The sequence below is a fragment of the Salvia hispanica genome, unplaced genomic scaffold (genome assembly GCF_023119035.1).
Source record: "Salvia hispanica cultivar TCC Black 2014 unplaced genomic scaffold, UniMelb_Shisp_WGS_1.0 HiC_scaffold_523, whole genome shotgun sequence".
Lineage (NCBI taxonomy): Eukaryota > Viridiplantae > Streptophyta > Magnoliopsida > Lamiales > Lamiaceae > Salvia > Salvia hispanica.
In genome coordinates, this window is record NW_025952271.1 from 5524 (window position 1) to 24718 (window position 19195).

Consider the following 19195-nt stretch of genomic DNA (forward strand, 5'->3'; position numbering starts at 1 on the left):
TTACTCGTCCATTTTATTTTTAGAGTGAACCGTTACTTTATATGTTTGGAACCCATAACAAAAATAACTCTGCATCAAACATTTGATTTTTTTATGGATATTTTTGGAATTTTCTATTTAAAAGAACCAATATGTGATTTTTTTCTTCCTTTCTTATTTCTTTTTTCTTCTTTAGTTTCTTCTTCTTTCTTTTTTCTTCATTTTCTTCTTTTCTTTTTAGTATTTTATCTTCCTTTCTTCTTTCTTTCTTTTCTCCTTAGTTTATGTTTCCTCTTTTTCCTATTATCTTCTTTTTCTTCTTTTCTTTTTTGTGTTTTATACATACATCTAATTGCATTCATAATATAAATCAACAACAAAACACCTAATTAAATTAATTATTTAAAGTAACTAAATCAATTGAATATTTTTAATTAAATTATTTATACTCATTTTAGGTTAACCTAACTAAAAATATTCAACTCTAACTCTTTATCATTATGAATGCAATTTACAATATTAAATTTTTATTAAGACTATATTGATTAATATAAAATAATAATTATTATTTATTAATTACTACTAGTTTTTACTATTATAACAATAATTTTATTATAGTAATTAAATATAATTATACCTATAATTATGATTAAGTATATTTAAATGATATTAAAAATAAATTAATTATTAATTTATAACATCAAAATAATAATATTAATATTGATTAATAATAATAGTATAAAGAGTGAGGAGAATGAGAGAAGATATTATAATATCACTTTGTACTAGTTTTTCAATGCTCAAAATATCCTTTATGACATAAATGGAAAAATGAAATTATTTAGAGGGTATTTTAAAGTAAAATTGCATCGTCAATCAAAAATGTGATTTATAGGTACCAAAAAACGATATAAAATAAAGATCGATACTATTTATGGCGTAAATTGAAATATCATGTATCATTTATGTAGTTCACTCTTATTTTTATGTTTTAACAGAAAATTAACCTTTAGAAATAACATTAAAAAAATATTATACATCATTTAAGGGGAAATGGTATGTTATATGTATGTCCAATTCTTAGTTCAAAGGCAAGACGTATCATATCCTAAAATCATTTTACTTTTAAATTTTATTACATTTTTATGCACTGGCTGCTTATAGTTTTGTACTTAGTATGCTCGCTAAGAATAGTCTTAAAGTGAATATAGAAGGCAAGAGTTTTAACATAAAATTAAAGAGAGAGAAATAAATATAATTGAAATACTGGAGTATTATTAATAGAGAAAGTGGTCGACATTAGGAAAAAATTATCATAACCAGATCCGTACTGACTACATAATCCTAACATAAAAGTAACTAAAAAAAATTAAAACTAAAAGTAGGAGTTGTGAATGTTTTAAAATGATCTAAAATCGAAGAGCAAGGCTTGCTAAAACCCCAACGAGCGGGCAACATTTGCAGTGGCAGGCTCCGCTTGTTGGTAATTCTCTCTTTTATCATTATATTCGTCGTTTCGATTGGGCCCCCCTACAACGGCCCCATAGACAACATTAGGGTTATCTGCATTCTTGTGGAACCACTCTTCAAAACCTCCTTGGCAGCTCACCGGCGCGGATCTTTCTTGATTGACACTATAGACGCTCCTCTATGGTGCACTCTTTTGGGATAGTTTGTTCCAAATCCAACCATGTAACTCATCCCCTTAGGGTTTAACCCTAGAATGTAATCCACTTGTGACCTAGCAAATGTGACCAAGTCGTAAGACGAGACCGGCCCATGAGGGCATTGGATGGTGCTTCTAGTATTGGCAGGGTCTCTGCACGCAGCGGCCAGGAAATGATGCGGTAGCAACATAGTGAAGATTGTTCCATTCTTGAAACCATAAGAGACCGGCGTACGTTCTGGGACGTTGAAGCTTCCTTTTGGATGCAATTGCAAAGGAATGCTCACCGTTGTTCTTCATCTCGTATACCTCTCCACCATTTGCCCACATCTTTTCTCCAGAGTGCTCATTGCCACAAGGAGTTGGGCACCTGATATTTGTCGTCCCACGAAAACATGGTTCGTGCGCCTCCTGAATTTGAGGATTTGGTAATGAAATTATGGTAGTTGTTGTCGTTGGTGGCCCTGCCTAACCAGGCTGCAGCCCACACCAATTCATCCTATACCAAATCAAACACAATCTTATTTACTTCCAAACAAAATTGCAAAAAACATGATTTTAGTTTAATAACAACCTCATATCCACTGCTTGAATAGAATTATCCAGCCGTTGGAATGCTATTTTGGTATTGACCGGTGTACTTTGTGGCAAACTCAAACAACTGCAACAAATTGCAAATTAGTATATCAAGGTGATAATCCGTTTTCTAGATAAAATTATATCTTAAATTATATTAAGATATAATTTAGGATTGATTTGTGAGATTATTTTAGTTAGAGAAATCTGACTATGACTAATTATCACATGATTATCCAAGTTGTGAGATTCACTCTCATGAACTAAAGTATTTATAATCTTGCAAATCGAATGCCTCTACTTTTGCATGGTTAAGAAGCGTGGAGGAATAAGTAGGAGTCCATGTGCGTTGAAAGCAATGGAGGCTGCAGCCAAAGCGGCTGCGGTTTCAGCAGCGAGATCAGAGCCGGGATGTTGGGCGCGATCTTGTAAGCGGGGCGGGTGTGGTCATGTCTTCGGGCCTTTGCCAGCAAGCATGGTTGGAGCCGCTTCTCCGACTTGGCCGTAGAGCACATTGGGCTCCGGATGGGCTTTAATCATATAATCCGTTCCCCATTTTATAGCATTCAAAGCATTCCACAGCTCCTTGCGGGCCTCCAGCTGAGGCCCAAATTGCACCACACTCCATGCCAGCATCGTCACTGTGAACGCCATCGGAAGCCCAAATTTAACGTTGTCACCGGCGTCATAGTATCCTCCCACCAAATTAATCTACATTATGAAATAAGGGTTACACTTGCACTTCTTTTTAAATTTTAGTAGGCAAATGAATATAAATTTCAAATATGGGACTCGATTCCAAGACCACTGGCCTTAGAATTAACCACGTTACCACTAGGCCAACACACTGCACGTACACTTACTTACCCCAGCATTATTGCCATCACGAAGAGCTGAATCGCCACGCCATTGCACTCGTTGATGTGGAGGTAATTTGCCGGATCTTTGTGCCTCAAAATACAGCAAAGATTTGGTTAATGCATCTCCATAGTCAAATGAAGCAGCACCATTCTGCAACAACAACAACACAACACATAAACCAAAGCTCAAGTAACGCAAACCAGACGACATTATTCTACTTTTCTACGTATCATTAATTCCTACATTCACTATTTATACTAACCAATAACCTTTCTTTAACCTATTCAAAATTCTCAGCAAAATTTACTAATAATTTACTACCGTAATTAGTGCAGCTATTGATTAGCCTCTGAAAGGAAATAGCATCGACTCATTTTTCTAATTTGAAAATAAAATAAATGCTTCTCAAAGTCTGCGTATTAATATATAGAAAGAGATCTCTTTGGTCAAAATGAGCCAAGGTATCCGAATATTTTCTCACTATAGTTAGTCTCATACTAATATTAATTCCATTCTAGTTAAAATAAATATTCATTTCATAACTATTGAATTTGTTTCACTAGGAATAGTCTTATCATAAATTTATGGGCAGATCTTCTTCTCCCTAAGTTGTGACTTGGATAGACAATTATTGCCTTCATTTTCTTCCGCAAATTTTTGATTCACAACTTCATATCATTCAGCCTCCAGCTATATATTCTTCAATCGTATTGGCTTGGGAAGAGCTGAAGATAGTTTTGAAAATTACTAAAAAATTTAAAAGTAGAGGAAAAAATGTGATTACCCCTAAATATATGGACTATTCAAGATATTAAAATATATTAGGGAATCCAACTGTTCATAACCTAATTTGTAAATTCACTCCAAAATAAAATACTAATTCAAGTCCACTACCACCACCAATGTAATTAAATTAGAGATATTATGGATGACTAGCAAAAATTTAAATAAAAAATCTTAGAAAACTCACTCTGAAGAAACAAATCTAGATACACTAGTAACAAAAGAGTCAATTACTTACAATTTCATTTTCTATTCACTTGTATATGCAATTTCATATTACAAACACATTTCCAAAATCAATAAAATTCCAGCAACGGTCAAGATGCAGAGATGATTCGAGCGTAAAGGAGCTCGTTCCACGTGTCCGGCAATCCAGGGAGGCACCAATGTATGCAGTCGGCAAACGCCGCCGGATCCGCCTTCTGCTCCGGCGTCAGAATCTTCCCATACCTGATGGTGTGGACAGCCGTGTGCGCGTCCTTCCGGTACTCGGAGAGGCGCGTGATGTCGAGGAAACTCACAGGCACTCTCATCCCCCTAGTCACGCTCGCCGCCACCGCAAACAGCCTCCCGTCCGTCCCCACGTCCAGCGCCGGCGTCGCATTGACGATCGGAGACGTCTCTCTAGCGCACTTCACGCCCTCCGCGTTTCCCCAATCCGAGCTCCTGCAGCCCCGAATCCGATCAATTAATTAACAAAACGAAATTGAAATCGATTTGATTTGAGGAATTTGGTGTTTTAATTACTTGATGTGAAGAGGCGACATGCTCATGAAGAAAACTTTGGTGCGATTTGGATCTACATTTTTCTCGATCCATTTGGACCAAGTGTTGAGCACGCTTCTGTAGGCCACTTCCCTTTCCACTTGCTCGTATTCGCTCGAGTTTTGGTGCCTGCAAATTCAACGCACATAATTACTAGCTCTATTTGCAAATGTTCAAACTTGTATTACTTACACAACTTTCATGGAGGGAGTGTTCATCCACCAAATGTAAGTGTTGAAAATGAGGTAGTCCACATTTTTCCAATTGGTGCCATGTTTTTGGATTGATTTAGGCAAGATGATGCGATCCGAGACGCTGTGCATATTTGGGTCATCAGAGTTTGACTCTACCAAGAATGGGGCCCAGTAGAATTCCACTGTAGCATTGTAATCCTGCAAAATTTAATGTTACTCCATATTTTTAGTTTTGAATATAGAGAAAACTGAAAAGAATTAACCTGAAATTTGAAAATGGACAATGAAGCAGTGATGTGGAGGCTCTTTTGGAGGGAGGGACAAGAGATTGCAACAAACAAATCATGGATTCCCACTGATTACGATTCAACGAGTCTCCGACGAACATCAGTCTCTTATTCCTCAATTTGTTAAGCAACAATCTTGGCCTAAACCTGAATCAATAATTAATCAATTAATGTGATCCTAAATTAAGTAGTAGTAATTGATTAATTCAAGAAAGTCTTACTTGGGCAAAGAGCAATCTCGAGGCTGCCACCTCCAATTCTGATAAACGGAATCTTTCCTTCCGTTTCGCATGCAGGTGACCTGCGCCGTTAAGAACTTGCATTCATCCTCTCGGTAGAGAGGGCGAGTGACGTTATCGAAAACCCAATTCCCCGTGAATAAATCGCACTCTTCACCATTCGATTTCAAGACGGTTTCTTGAATGTGAAGGGCTTTGGATCGAGAGAATGGGAAGTCGGCGATGTACATGAAGCAGCCCAGGAGGAAGACGGAGGCCACGACCATGAAAATCGGGAGGTTGGGCTTCATGGCGGCGGAGAGGATGAAATTGTGGCGGAGGGAGGAGGGCTCCATCAGAAATTGGGGGAAATTTTAAAAAAGAATATTTTGACGATCAAACAATGAAGAAGGCCACCGACTTGCTATTTATGGTTGATGGAGTTTCAAAAGGGGGATTTTGGGGGGTCGAATTAGCTACTGTGAGAGTGAGAATTTAATTGAAGATTTTTTTTTAGAAAAAGCGGGGAAAGTCCGACAAAAAATATCAAAAAACACCTAATTTATCATGTAGAAGCTAAATATTAAGTTTTGTGGGTGGATTCTCCAACACATGAACGTCGTTGTGCACCGAATAAGCATAATGTGATAAGTAATCAGCAACAAAGTTCCCTTCCTTCCCGCGCACATGTCAGCAGATGATCGAGTTAAAATCATGAAGTATTTTGCGGATTCTCAACACAATTGTTCAACAAATAGTAGAGATTTCAAAGTGTTCCAAGACCATAGCAACAACTCAAGAACTATCGCTTTCTACTTCCAAAACTTGCACACCCAAACTTCTAGCCAACTCTACTCCATGAAAAATACACCAAATCTCAGCAAGTAAAATATAACAAATCCCGATATTATTTATAAATCAATGTCTCTAGTTACATGCGTCATCTCTAATCAATCCTCCGCCATAGGCACGCATATCACTCTAAGGAAGCATCCGTGTTCAACTTTAGAACCCCATGGAAGGTGACATCCAACCAACTAAAGTTGCATTTTTGTATCACCCTTTCACCAACATGAGCCACCAACTTGACATCACGAATATTCTTAGTCATAGTAATGGTATGTGAAATAACAGCCTCTCGAACTAACCGACTCGCGTAACAAAAGCACCCCTTTTTTTTTCCAAATGAGCCAACATCCAACACCAAAAATAGTGCACCACCTCATCCCACTCCCCATAGTTAAATTAGAGCTCACATTACGAAGCACCCAATCATCAAAACTTAGCGTATGGTCAAAGAACCACTCCAAACCAACCCATGTTCGTCACGCATCAACGCAGTACAAAGAATATACATTCGAGTTTCTAAATGACAACCACACAAGTCATAGCCCCCATCCAAAAATAAGCATCGCTTTACCATCTCATCATTAACCAAAATATCGTTATTTAGTAACAACCGAAAAATGTTTTAATTCGTTGGGGCCATTATATGTCGTTTTAATAGGAACTTGCATGTCGATGATGGCCCCTTAAAGCCTCATCCTCACATTCTATTGTTAGGTGGGATGATTGTTGAGATTAGTTCAACGATCTTAGGAGGTAAGAATGGATGTTTAAACTTAAATTTGGTATTTTTGACAAAATAATTCACCATCTTATAAAGATAACTGGGATTGGTCGTCCCCCACGGAAGGGGCTCCAATTTGGAACCCAACGATGATTCGAAAATTGTATTGTATCTCCCTTCCCGAAGTCCACAATATCCTCTTCCTCATCATCTCCATCCATGTACGCATACAAGTCTCCAAAACGGTGTACAAACCGCAAGAGCACAGCCTAAAGTCGACCATGGTTCAAACTTATATTTGGAACGTAAAATACTTCCCACAAAGAGTTGGGATTGTTAATGAGTCGCCAACAAGCTTTTCATTCCCAAAGCCCGATTCACCGCATGCAAATTAAAAATTCCAAGTCCCCCATCATCCTGGGTCGAATTACCTTATTCCAAGCCACTTTGCTAACTTATGACCCACGTAAATCTCCCGATTGATTTTCCATTGCATCACAAAAACCTATAGGCAAATTGACGTCCGCATCACGTAAATCTGGCATTGTATCCAATACGATCATAGGTAGCTCTTCCCGCTAAAGAGAGATGAGTTGCATTCCGAGTTAGCTATCTTTCCTTTCATCTTCCGGAGAATATAAGCATAGGTTTCTTTATTAAGGCATCCGCAATGGTGCGGACGATGCACGTCGCCAACCATCGTCCGCGCCCAATAGATCGTCTCGCGAACGATGCGCGGAGGATACCTATCGCCGTCGATCGTCGCCACCTGTGGACGACGGACGATGGGCACACGTTTCGAAATTTTTTTGAATTTTTCAAAATTTTTTTCTTATTTAAACTCTACTATTCACTACCATTTCACACACTCCAATTTCACATCTCTTCAATTTCTCTTCAATTATTCTCTCTCATCGACTCAAAATGAATCCCGACGACTACGATTTGAGTACATGGATGGCGCAGACGGCCTGACTCGAGCCTTGTTCGATGCCGTTAATGAAGCCAAGGCGAATGCTTGCACAAATGCAGGGAGCAGGGCGGCGGCGGGAGGCGGGTCCTCGCTCGATACGACGGCGGACGTTTGTCCCCGCGAGCACGACGTAGCGCATGAACGTCCTGCTCGCATTATTTTGCGAGAATCCAAGGTGGGGCCCAAATGTTTTTCACCGCCGTTTTAGAATGAGCCAGATCTTTTCTCCGCATGGCACACGCTTGGAGGCCGTGATGAGTACTTCCAAGATCGGGAAGACGGGATCGAAGACCCGGACTTACGCCGCTGCGAAGTGCACGTGCGATCCGCCGTTGGCCTACAAGACAACATCGATATGTTCGACGAGTACCTTTACGTCGGGGATACAACCGGCCGCGAATGTCGAAGAATTTTTGCAAGTTAGTTGTGGAGGCTTTGGCGACACATATTTGCGACGCCCGGACGCGACGATTGCCAAAGCGATGCGGATGCACGAGACGGTGCACGGCTTCCCGGATGCTAGGAGCATCGATCGTATGACCGGCATCGGAAGACGCTCCGAGCCTGGAGAGGCCATACTAGCGGCTACAAGGGCACACCCGACGATGATCCCGGCCGTTGCGACCACCGCCCGGATCTGCATGCCTACTTGGTGTAGCGGGTCGAACAACGACATCAACGTCCTCAACTCATCCACCCTATTCGCCGATCGCGGGGTCGCGGTATTCGCTTCCGCCAACGGCCGCACACATCATAGGGGTACTACTCGCCGATGACATATACCCTAGGTGGCTTGTTTTTTTAAGACGATCAGCGCCCAATGGTGAGAGGAGAGTCTTGTTTGCGGCAAAGCAGAGTCCGCGGAAGGATGTGGAGCGGGCTTTGGGGTGCTCCAATCGCGGTGGGCAATCGTGAAAAGTCGGCGCATGCCGGTACAAGGAAGTCATCGCGGCGCAGTGATGTTTGCATCATCATGCATAACATGATATCGAACAAGAACGTGGCCATGTCACCAATGGGTGGATGATGAAGCCGAATCTAGCTCCAGTAAAGGCGACCCTCGCCGGCACTCGAGGATTAGCGACGCTTGTGCGTTCTAGAGCGACAGCCTCAATGCGCAACCAACAAGACCACACTCACTCTGACCGACATGATTGAAGAAGTTTGACCGCAACCGCCGTTGAGAAATTGTAGTTTTTTTTTTCAGTATTGTAATGTTTGAATTTTAATGAAATGAAGTTTTAGTTTTCCAAATTTTGAAGTATTTAAATATTCAAATAATAGAAAAATGCTTAGGCGTCGCAGGGCGGGCTATAATCCGCCCCACCGGGTGGAATAGGGGAGGATAAATGCCGACGTGGCGGTGCATAAGGCGTCGCTTAGGGCGTCCCATTGTGGATGCCCTTTAACCTTTTTATGCAATGGGGACCCCTAGCCTAGGTACCGACTCCAAACTGTCCACTTCTTGTACTCCCAACATCTCCCTCAATCTTGTTCTTTCAATATAGCGTACAATTCTTAGAAAATAATAAAGATGTTTTAGCAATACTAACTTTCATACCTGAGCTATCACAAAAATCCTCCAATATATGTAAAATAGATTCGCGGTCATTAACCCCGCTTCTCCAAAAAATAGGAGATCACCCGCAAAAAAGGCAGTGAGTGTCGGTCCTTCTTACAAAATTTGAAAGGTTTCTACACTCCTTTCCTAACAGTTTGACTAATGACATGTGTTAATCTCTCCATGCAAAGAACAAGCAAATAAGGGGAGAGTGGGCATCCTCGTCGAAGCCCTCGAGACGGAATAAACCTCTCCGTCAAGTTCCCATTCCATAAAACTTGCATTGTACTCGTGAAACAGACGCCATGATCACATCAATTATGCTCGGTGGCAATCTTGCCTCATTCAAAGTATTAAATAGAAAAGCTCAACTTACTCTGTCATATGCCTTCTCCAAATCCACCTTCAACGTCATGACACCTCGTTTTCCGATCCTATACCGCATAGAAAGGATGCCTCTTGTGCTAGAACAATATTATATGTAATGTGTCTCCCATAAACGAATTGACTCGTGTCGGACCCACAAGGGCGGCATAAGGTTCTTCGGCCGACTAGCAAGGCGGACCCAAGTGTATTGGGGGAGGGGCTTAAGCCTAATATATATATATATATATATTTTTACTTCTTTTTCCTTAATTGTTTTTTAAAATTATTCAAATTTAGTGTAAATTATAGTGTAAAAGTCCCTACAAATTATCTAAATAACTCAAATATATACTTTAAAACAAAATTAAAAAATCTCAACCTCTATCGACAAATATTTCGCACTTTGCCTCAGACTAGCATACCAATGTGGCAATATGATGCGATATGTCTTTCAAAAGTTTTACAAATGGAAGCATTTAAGGTCCACTTCCAAATAGATAAACTATAAAAGTAAACTATGAAATTATAATAAATGATTTTGCACATTCCGTATATAATAAATGGACCATATTACTCTAATTTTTGTATGTTCGTATTAATTTTAGTTGTTTTTTAATATTTTAAATATAATTGTTATCTCCTGCCGCAATCATCTAATATATATATTTTTTGTGAAATTTTGACATGATACGTTGAAAATGATTTATATTAGTAAAATTTAGATCATTTTATTTTTATTAACTATTTTTTATCTTTTAATATAACAAATATACATTTATATAGTTAGAGAAATGATATGCTATATACCTTAGCTAATGTGCAACAATAAAATGAAAAAAATTGCATTATAGAATTATTTATGTAACCAATTTAATTTTGGCATTCAATGCTAATAAAATTTAATTACAATTTTTTGTTTGTGTAGATTTTTGTATATATATGTATGTATGTATACATAAAACAATTTCATCAAATCTTAAATGGGGGGCAATATTATATTAATACTCACTTGACTTGACGAATATTGCATTTTATTATCACTTGTGTGTGTATAAATCTATGTACATATTATGTGTATATTTGATCATGCAAAATATTTGGCATGGTTTCAATAATTTACAATAATATCTTTTTATAGAAAAATTAAATGTATTTTCATAATTTATGCATCTAGTTGAAATCTAGTTGGAAATGAGACTTTATATGTTTCCACTTGTCAAAATTTTATTAATAAGACATACCATATCACATTGTCACTTGGTTATGCTATGATGTGGTATGCTATGACTAGGGAATTTTTCTCATTTATTGTGTGTGTTTTCATAGGGTTATTCATTCCATTAAGAAATCAATTTTTAGTAGGATACTCACACGCTACATACACACACACATTTGCTGAAAACATACACATTCACACAATAGATAATGTATCTCAATCTAGAGTAATTTTGCCTTTACTTTGTTTATGTATGTATGGAACGAAGAATGTTATTTTGGTTCTGTGAATAGCTCCATATAGTACAAAATAAATTTATTGCATTCGTGTGTGCGTGCGCGTGCACCAAATTATGCGTCTAAGAAGGCTGTCTAAGATGTCACTTGTGTTTGTGTATCCAGTGTGTGTGCTATGTGTGTGTGCGCATGTGTGTGCAATTTGTGTGCGTAGTGTGTGTGTGCGCGCGCAATTTGTGTGCATAGTCTATGTGTGTGTGTGCGCAATTTGTGTGCATAGTCTATGTGTGTGGGTGCAATTTGTGTGCATAGTGTGTGTGTGTGTGTGTGGCGCGCAATTTGTGTGTAGTGTGTGTGCGCGCGTGCAATTTGTGTGCATAGTTGTGTGTGTGTGTGTTCGCGCGCGCAATTTGTGTGCGTAGTTACGTGTGTGTGGGGTGTGTGTAACGTGCGTAATGCTTGTTTGTGTCCAATCGATAGTTATATAGCTATTTGAAATTTCAATCATCTAATTTTAATATAGAATTCAAATTGTTGAATTTGAAGGAATTGGAATTGTAATTCAATTCTAAATCCAAATATTTTATGGTACCAAACATTGGATTTGGAATTCAATACTCAATTTCATGATAACGAATGTAGTCTAATTAATTTATACTATTCAGTTAGTAACGTGGTTCCGAATTCCTCTCTGAATTTTCAGTCTTTTGTTTGATTATTGTTAGTTATTATATCACCTCGGTTTTTTTAGTGAAGTAAGATTTTAGGTAACACATTGTAATTATGAGATATGTCTACTACATGTGTATTAGTGTGGTGGGATGTGGCCAAAATGGTTTTGGGAATCGCACAGCTCGCTGTAGTGCTATGAGGTCTGGCTTCATGATGCTGACTCTATGGCTCTCTCAAAGGCGCACGAATCTATCTCATCAAGAATTGAAAACCTAGGCCTCAAAGGCAATCTCACCAATGTTGTTTGTTCAATTCGACAACATTGTTAAAAGTTTTTCTATTTTGGCATCAAACACTAGCTCAATCTTACACATCTAATATTTGATATGACCACCTTGATTGATTTAGTTATTCAATTTTTAAATAATACTCCCTCCGTCCACGAATAGGAGTCCCATTTATCGGTGCGGATTTTAATAAATGTTAAGAAAAGTGAGTGGATGAAAGTTGGTGAAATAAGGGTCCCACTTATACATATTAGTAGTTTTAAATGATATGTGAGTTGAATGAGTTGGTGAAATGTGGTCTTTTTACCATTTATGGTAATTATGAACCAGGACTCTTATTTGTGGACGAACCAAAATAGAAAAACGGGACTCCTATTCGCGGATAATTAGATGTTTTGTTTCTAGTCTAAAAAGGAAATGACTCAAGTAATTTGGACATATCAAAAGAATATGATTCAAATAACTTGGGAAGGAGAGAGTATTATATAATTCAATTTAAATTGATTTTTGTTATTGAATTTATGCACCTTGGCCGACTGTTTATAATATAGGTGTGGAAATTATTGTGCATTATATTGCCGATAGTTTCATATGTTGAACATATTCATGCCAACAAAAGTGGAAATTATTGTAGCCAACAGTTTCATACTATGTTTGAACATATTCATGCCAACAAAAATAAAAATGATAGCTCAATAACAATCCATATTCCTCAATTTTCCTCAATTTTAAATAGAATGTTTCATATTTTGAAGAAAATAAAATGGGTTGTGCATAGACAGTGTGATACTAGTGTATGTAAATTGGAGCATGACTAACTTATAATTAAAATTTATATATTTGAAAATAAAACTCGAGCCTTTTTTCGATTTATAAAAAAAAGGTATGCAAAATACATTTTAGTTAAGTATAAAAAACTTATAAAACATGTTATGGGCTAAGTATAGTAGGGGTGCTAAACGGTTCTAGGGTTCTTGGTTAGAGAGCGGAATCGAAACTGCCGTTAATTGAGGAACCAGAAGCTGGAAAACCGGTTTCATGTTTTTAAAAATTGGTTCTGAATCTAACGAACCGATCGATTCTTAATCGGGAATCGGATTAGAATTCAATTTTATTGTGTTTTATAATTTAATTTACTAATAAATCTAACTTAATTGAATTAATATTGAATTAAAATGAAATAAGTTGAACTATTCAGTGATTTTTATATTTAAACCTTGTTAAATTTGCGAACTTTATTTTGTGAAGAATTTAAAGTGTTTAAACCGTGATGCTTTGAATCTCAGTTATCTCTCCAATCCAATTTTGATGAACTAACTATTATGAGTAGAACATTATAAGTTTGTTTTTCATTTCGGAAAGAGCTTATACAAATACATATCATTTCATATTGATAGAAATTTAATTTTATAACAAATTTGATGTAATAATTCATTTAACATACACGATTTTAACATGTTTGTGAATAATGTATTAATTGTTCCGTTTTAAACCAAAAAGTCACAACAAGATCAATTAGTATCGAAAATTTTATTGAATATTTGTTCACCGAAAAAAGGAAATTGGAATTCAATTTTAAAACTCCTTTTAGAAAAAAAAATTGCTAAATTTTAGAGCTCCTTTTTTTTTAAAAAAAAATTGCCAATATAAACATGTCCGGCATACTATTTGTTATTTCGTTTGATGATTCTTTACAAAATAGTACACTTGGCATTACTCTTACCATCACTTAACGAAATGAATATTAATTGCATTGTTGGTTTGTAAATTTTTTTATTTGAATTTTTAGGTATTATTTTGTTATATTTCAAGATGTTGGATTATTATTTTTTTAATATTAAAATATTTAAAATTATAAATAAATTCGGATTAAAATTACACATCGGTTCGGTTTGAACCGAAGCCGAGATTCTTAATCGCCGCTGAACGCTCGGTTCCAATTCCAAGATTTACAAAAAACTAAAGCTGGTCAACCGATCCGGTAAGAACCGAAACGGGCCAACTCTCTATAGATAAGATTCAAATAGATAAAATCACACAATGTCCTAAAAACTCTCTATCCTTGTTTATTCCTCATATAGTCATGCCAACTCACCATTTACGATAAATCTAAACACAATTTACAATAAATATCATACTCCCCGTCCACTGAATAAGAGTCCCGTTTTTTATTTTAGTCGTCCGAATAAGAGTCCGGTTCACTTTTACCATAAATGGTAATAGGGTCTCACCTTCCACTAACTCATTCTACTCACATTTCATTTAAAATTAATATATACAAGTGGAACCTCTATTCCACTAACTTTTTCCATCCACTTTTCATATCATTTCTTAAAACTCATGCCGCCATGAATGGGACTCCTAATGGCGGACGGAGGGAGTAGTAGATAATAATTTTAGTTCAATCATTGGACTAACCCCTAACTCAAGCTAAAATTCAAAAGAATATTCTACATATATTTAATTTTTTTCTATTTTTTTATCATAAATTATAACCTCGTAAAAATTTATCCAAAAATTAATTATTATTATAAATTTAAAAATAATAATACATTCTCTACTATATACTTACACGTTAGAGTTTATTTACATTTTTTATATTTGGAATGTCAGTCATTTTATTGAATTATCATATTTATACTTTCTTCGTCCCACTTTAAGAGTATTCGATTGGAATTTTGGATTAAAAAATTTGGGTAGCTGTTTTTGGATATCCGAAATTTTTGGGTTGGATATCCGTGGATACCCAATTTGACTTTAAAGTTACCTACAAACTCTTGTCATAGAGTATTAAAAACGGATGTTTAACTTTAAACACGCGTTTACGCATTTTTTTTATCTCTGCAAATTTAGTAAAGATATACGTATAATTTAGGAACCTATATTAGTTTATTCTATACGCAACTCATACCAAATTTAATAATTACTCGAATAAAAACAAAGGCCGCCTACCTACAGAAGTATTTTAAACAATATGGTAACTGATCTGATTTGGATGAGATTGTATTCAATTTTTGTTTGAGATCAGCTTGAGTTGAGGTAAGCAAGTTATTTCACCCTTCTTCTCTATCCTTATTCTTTTGGAATTGTTATATGCGCACGTATTTTTGTTCTTGTAACTGGAGCGTAATGCGATGAGGATGTAGTTATCGCTGTAGAGGCGCCAGCAGATGAAGGAATGAGGAGATTAGAGGTTTACATATAGATATGTTCGCCAACTATAACAGATTTTCTGCAAATTCCAGTCAATATACCGGGAATTTTGGTCATGTTCAAAAGTCCTACTCATTGAGTATCAAACTGTAACTCCAATTTGTAGTTTAGATCGGACCACGAAGTAATTCTATGGAGAATTATCGCAGTAGAATACTCTGCTCGCGTGTTTTTGTGATCGAGTTTTTACTAGGTTTTCGGCGTCAATTTGGCGTCTCGCAATCGATAGAGGGCTTTGAGATCACGGGGAATGAGCTGCCCAACTGCGAGGCCGTTCGGCGATGCAACGGCCGGCGGTGGTGAATTATGATGCCAATTGATTTAGTTTTCTTATGAAGTGAATTAGGCATACGACACTTGGTTATAACAACTTGTATTGTTTAATTCCCCGCTAAGTATTATACTGATACTCATCATGAAATGAAATTTCAGATTGAGGAATAAAGGCTACAAGGATATAGATGTTGAGCCAACCAGGTCTCCCACTCGAAGATGTTAAAATGTTAGTATCATGTTTTAAGTGATTTTATGGAGTATTTATTTGGTAGAATTCCTCTCTGAATTGTCAATCTTTTTTTTTGATTGATATTGTTAGTTATTATATCACCTGTGTTTTTTTAAGTAAAGTAAGATTTTAGGTAACACTATGTTATTATGAGATATGTCTGCTCCAGGTGTATTGGTGTGGTGGGATGTGGCCAAATGGGTTCGGAATCGCACAGCTTGCTGCAGTGAATGGCTGTGAGGTCTGGCTTCATGATGCTGACTCTATGGCTCTCTCAAAAGCGCGCAAATCTATCTCATCAAGAATTGAAAACCTAGTCCTCAAAGGCAATCTCACCAAGGTTTTCTCATCATGCTCATTTGGTGTAACTAATGTTTGATTTTCTGGTTCATAATTACTACGCGTTGCAGGTTCCTGACTGTTTTTGCACTAAAGCAATCCATGTGTTGTCAATGCCGGTTGAGAAAGTTTTCTTGATTTCCTTAGCTACCATTGTAGTTCTTAACCTTTCATCTAAGAGGGAACTTGGTTAGTGAGGAACGTTTATTTCAGCTTTGATTGGGAATTTTTCAAACAAACTATTTCAGGGAATCCTTTTATTTTCTTATTTTTATATGATCAGTTCTATTCATTCCTCTATCCATTTTGGAAAAGTTTATATGTTCTACACGAACTGTGAGTTGGTTTTCTAAGTCGATTACCTACAGGAAAAAGGTACTGAAGCGATAAGGAACTTGAGGTGTACATCAAATTTGGAGGATTTTCACTCTGCAGATATGGTAATTGAGGCCATTATGGAGTCGGAGGATGTGAAAAAAGTTGTTTGTTCAATTGGACAACATTGTTAAAAGTTCTTCTATCTTGGCATCAAACACCAGCTCAATCTCGATTACTAGATTAGCTTCTGTGACCAGCCGACCTAGCCAGGTTACACATCCAATCTTTAATAAATATGACCACTTAATTGATTTAGTTGTTCAGTTGTGGTTGATGATTGCAGCCTTATTGTTAATAATACTACTATTTATGAATTAGCATTATATTTTTTTTAAGCATCCCTTCTACAATAATTTTAATTGTGTGGGCAGTGGCGTACCAGTAATTTCCCATTTGATACTGCATCTTTACCAACTAATGCTGCAAAATACGCTATGCACTAGAACAACTTTTGTAACACCGGTTGGTAATGTACTGATTTGAGAGGCAAAGGCTATAAAATATAGTAGTATGAAAAAAACTCCAAAAGGTTCTTTTCTAGTCCTCATATAATATATGAAAGACTAGACAGGACTTTTGATTATTCTTTTCATAGAGGTGATTATCCATACATTTGATTGTTCTTAGATATATAGTTTTTTTTCTTTCTTCATATTCAACTTCAGATTGGCTTCACTTTTACTTGTTTATGTATAATAACCTATGTATTTGCATTAACTGTTTGTTGTCCACCTATCAACAAAAACTGCTCTAATTAAGTACTTTTGTCTGCAGGTTATAGGCATGCATTTTATGAATCCTCCCCTGTTATGAAGCTAGTTGAGATTATTCGAGGAGCTAGTACATCAGATGATACGTTCAATGCCACAAAATCGTTGGCAGAGAGGTGGGTTAGAAAATAAAAATGGATAAAAAAATTTGGCTTTACTACATGTGCACGCGAAATTTTACAATCATATTATCTAGTTGCAATGAACTTTAGTAGCATGATACTGTATTGCTAACAGCTAAGCAGGAAAAATATAAGGAGAGCCTTGTATATAGCAGTTTACTGCTAAGTAAATGGTAAACCCGATCAACTTTATCAAAGAGAGCAATTAACTAAAAATACATACTCTGTATAATAATACCTGCTCTTATCATTTTACCCTTTAGGGTGTAGGCATGCATTAGGCCAATTTTAGGTAATGCACGTTTACACACTCACACAGCACATGAGCTAGCATGTAAGATTACCTGCTTGTACAACATTGTTAGTGTAATGTTTGCAAGTTGTATAAAGATAAAAAAGAATTGCAATACATATTCCAGGGATGCTAAATGATGAGAGGGCGTAGAGTTGGGGTGAGACGAAGACAATGGGGGTGGGGTGACAGGGTTGGGTGAATTTAGTATATATTTTAATAAAAAAAACATGTAAGGGCAATTATGTCTTTCTGCATGAAAAGTAGGTAATTTTTATATTATCATTTAAGGGCAATTATGATTCATTAAGGTGGGTATAATTTGTTTGTACTATACACTTGTAGGGGTTGGTGGTAGGGTTGATTTATAAAGCTAATCATATGATTAGGCCTTTGGTTAGAACCCTTGTAGGGGTTGGTGGTAGGGTTGATTTTTGTTGGTACTATTATGATTTATGTAACTGTGCAGGTAATGCTGTAGTTGGGTATTAAAACTATATTCTAAAACTCGGCTAGAAAGCAAATTTTTGTTCGACATGTCAGTTAATCGTCTTAGTGGTAACTGGAAAAAATCAAGAAATGAATTCATATTCCATATGTTCATTCATTGCACAAACATACAAATCGTAGGAGAGACAATTCTATAGTCTTATCTTAGTGGAAAAAATCAAGAAATAAATTCATGTTCCTCTTCTCGCCTTTCACTTCATTCAGTGAGGTTCATGGCTCAACATTGTTTTTTCTGTGTGTACAATATACATTGAATAGTGGGCTGTATTGCAGGTTTGGCAAGAAGATTGTTTGTTCCCAGGATTTCTCCGGCTTCATTGTAAATCGGGTTTTGATGCCAATGATAAATGAAGCTTTTTATGCACTGTATACTGGTGTGGCAACGAAGGAGGACATTGATGCAGGAATGAAGCTGGGAACAAACCATCCAATGGGTCCCTTGGAACTCGCTGATCATATTGGACTCGATGTTTGCTTGTCAATAATGAAAGTCCTGCATGCCGGCTTAGGGATAGTAAGTATCTGCCATGCCCATTGCTCGTGCAGTACGTTGATGCCGGTCGCCTTGGTAGAAAGAAGGGTGTCGGCGTATACAATTACAGTAAAATCTGAGGAGTTCGCCTCAGGCTGTGTGCAACACTAGGGATCTCAGCTATGCCATCTGTTGACTGTTGTGATCAAGTGTAGTATCAATAATAGGCATTGTCCATTGTGTTCTTTCTTCTGCTTAAAGCTTTATAGGATAATTGTGTGTGAACTGAATATGTGTTTTGCAATAATATATATGGAAATATGCTGGTGAGAAAGCAATGTATATCACACAGATCAATCTCGGAACATATCCGTAAATCAAAAT

The 19195-nt window shown here is 36.8% G+C and overlaps 3 pseudogenes; 1 reads left to right on the plus strand and 2 right to left on the minus strand.

The window, feature by feature from the left end:
* Positions 1-1388: 1388 nt before the first annotated feature.
* LOC125199507 lies at positions 1389-3292 on the minus strand (annotated as a pseudogene).
* Positions 3293-4054: 762 nt separating this feature from the next.
* On the minus strand, positions 4055-5685 carry LOC125199504 (annotated as a pseudogene).
* Positions 5686-15395: 9710 nt separating this feature from the next.
* On the plus strand, positions 15396-19158 carry LOC125199500 (annotated as a pseudogene).
* The last annotated feature ends 37 nt before the right edge of the window (positions 19159-19195 follow it).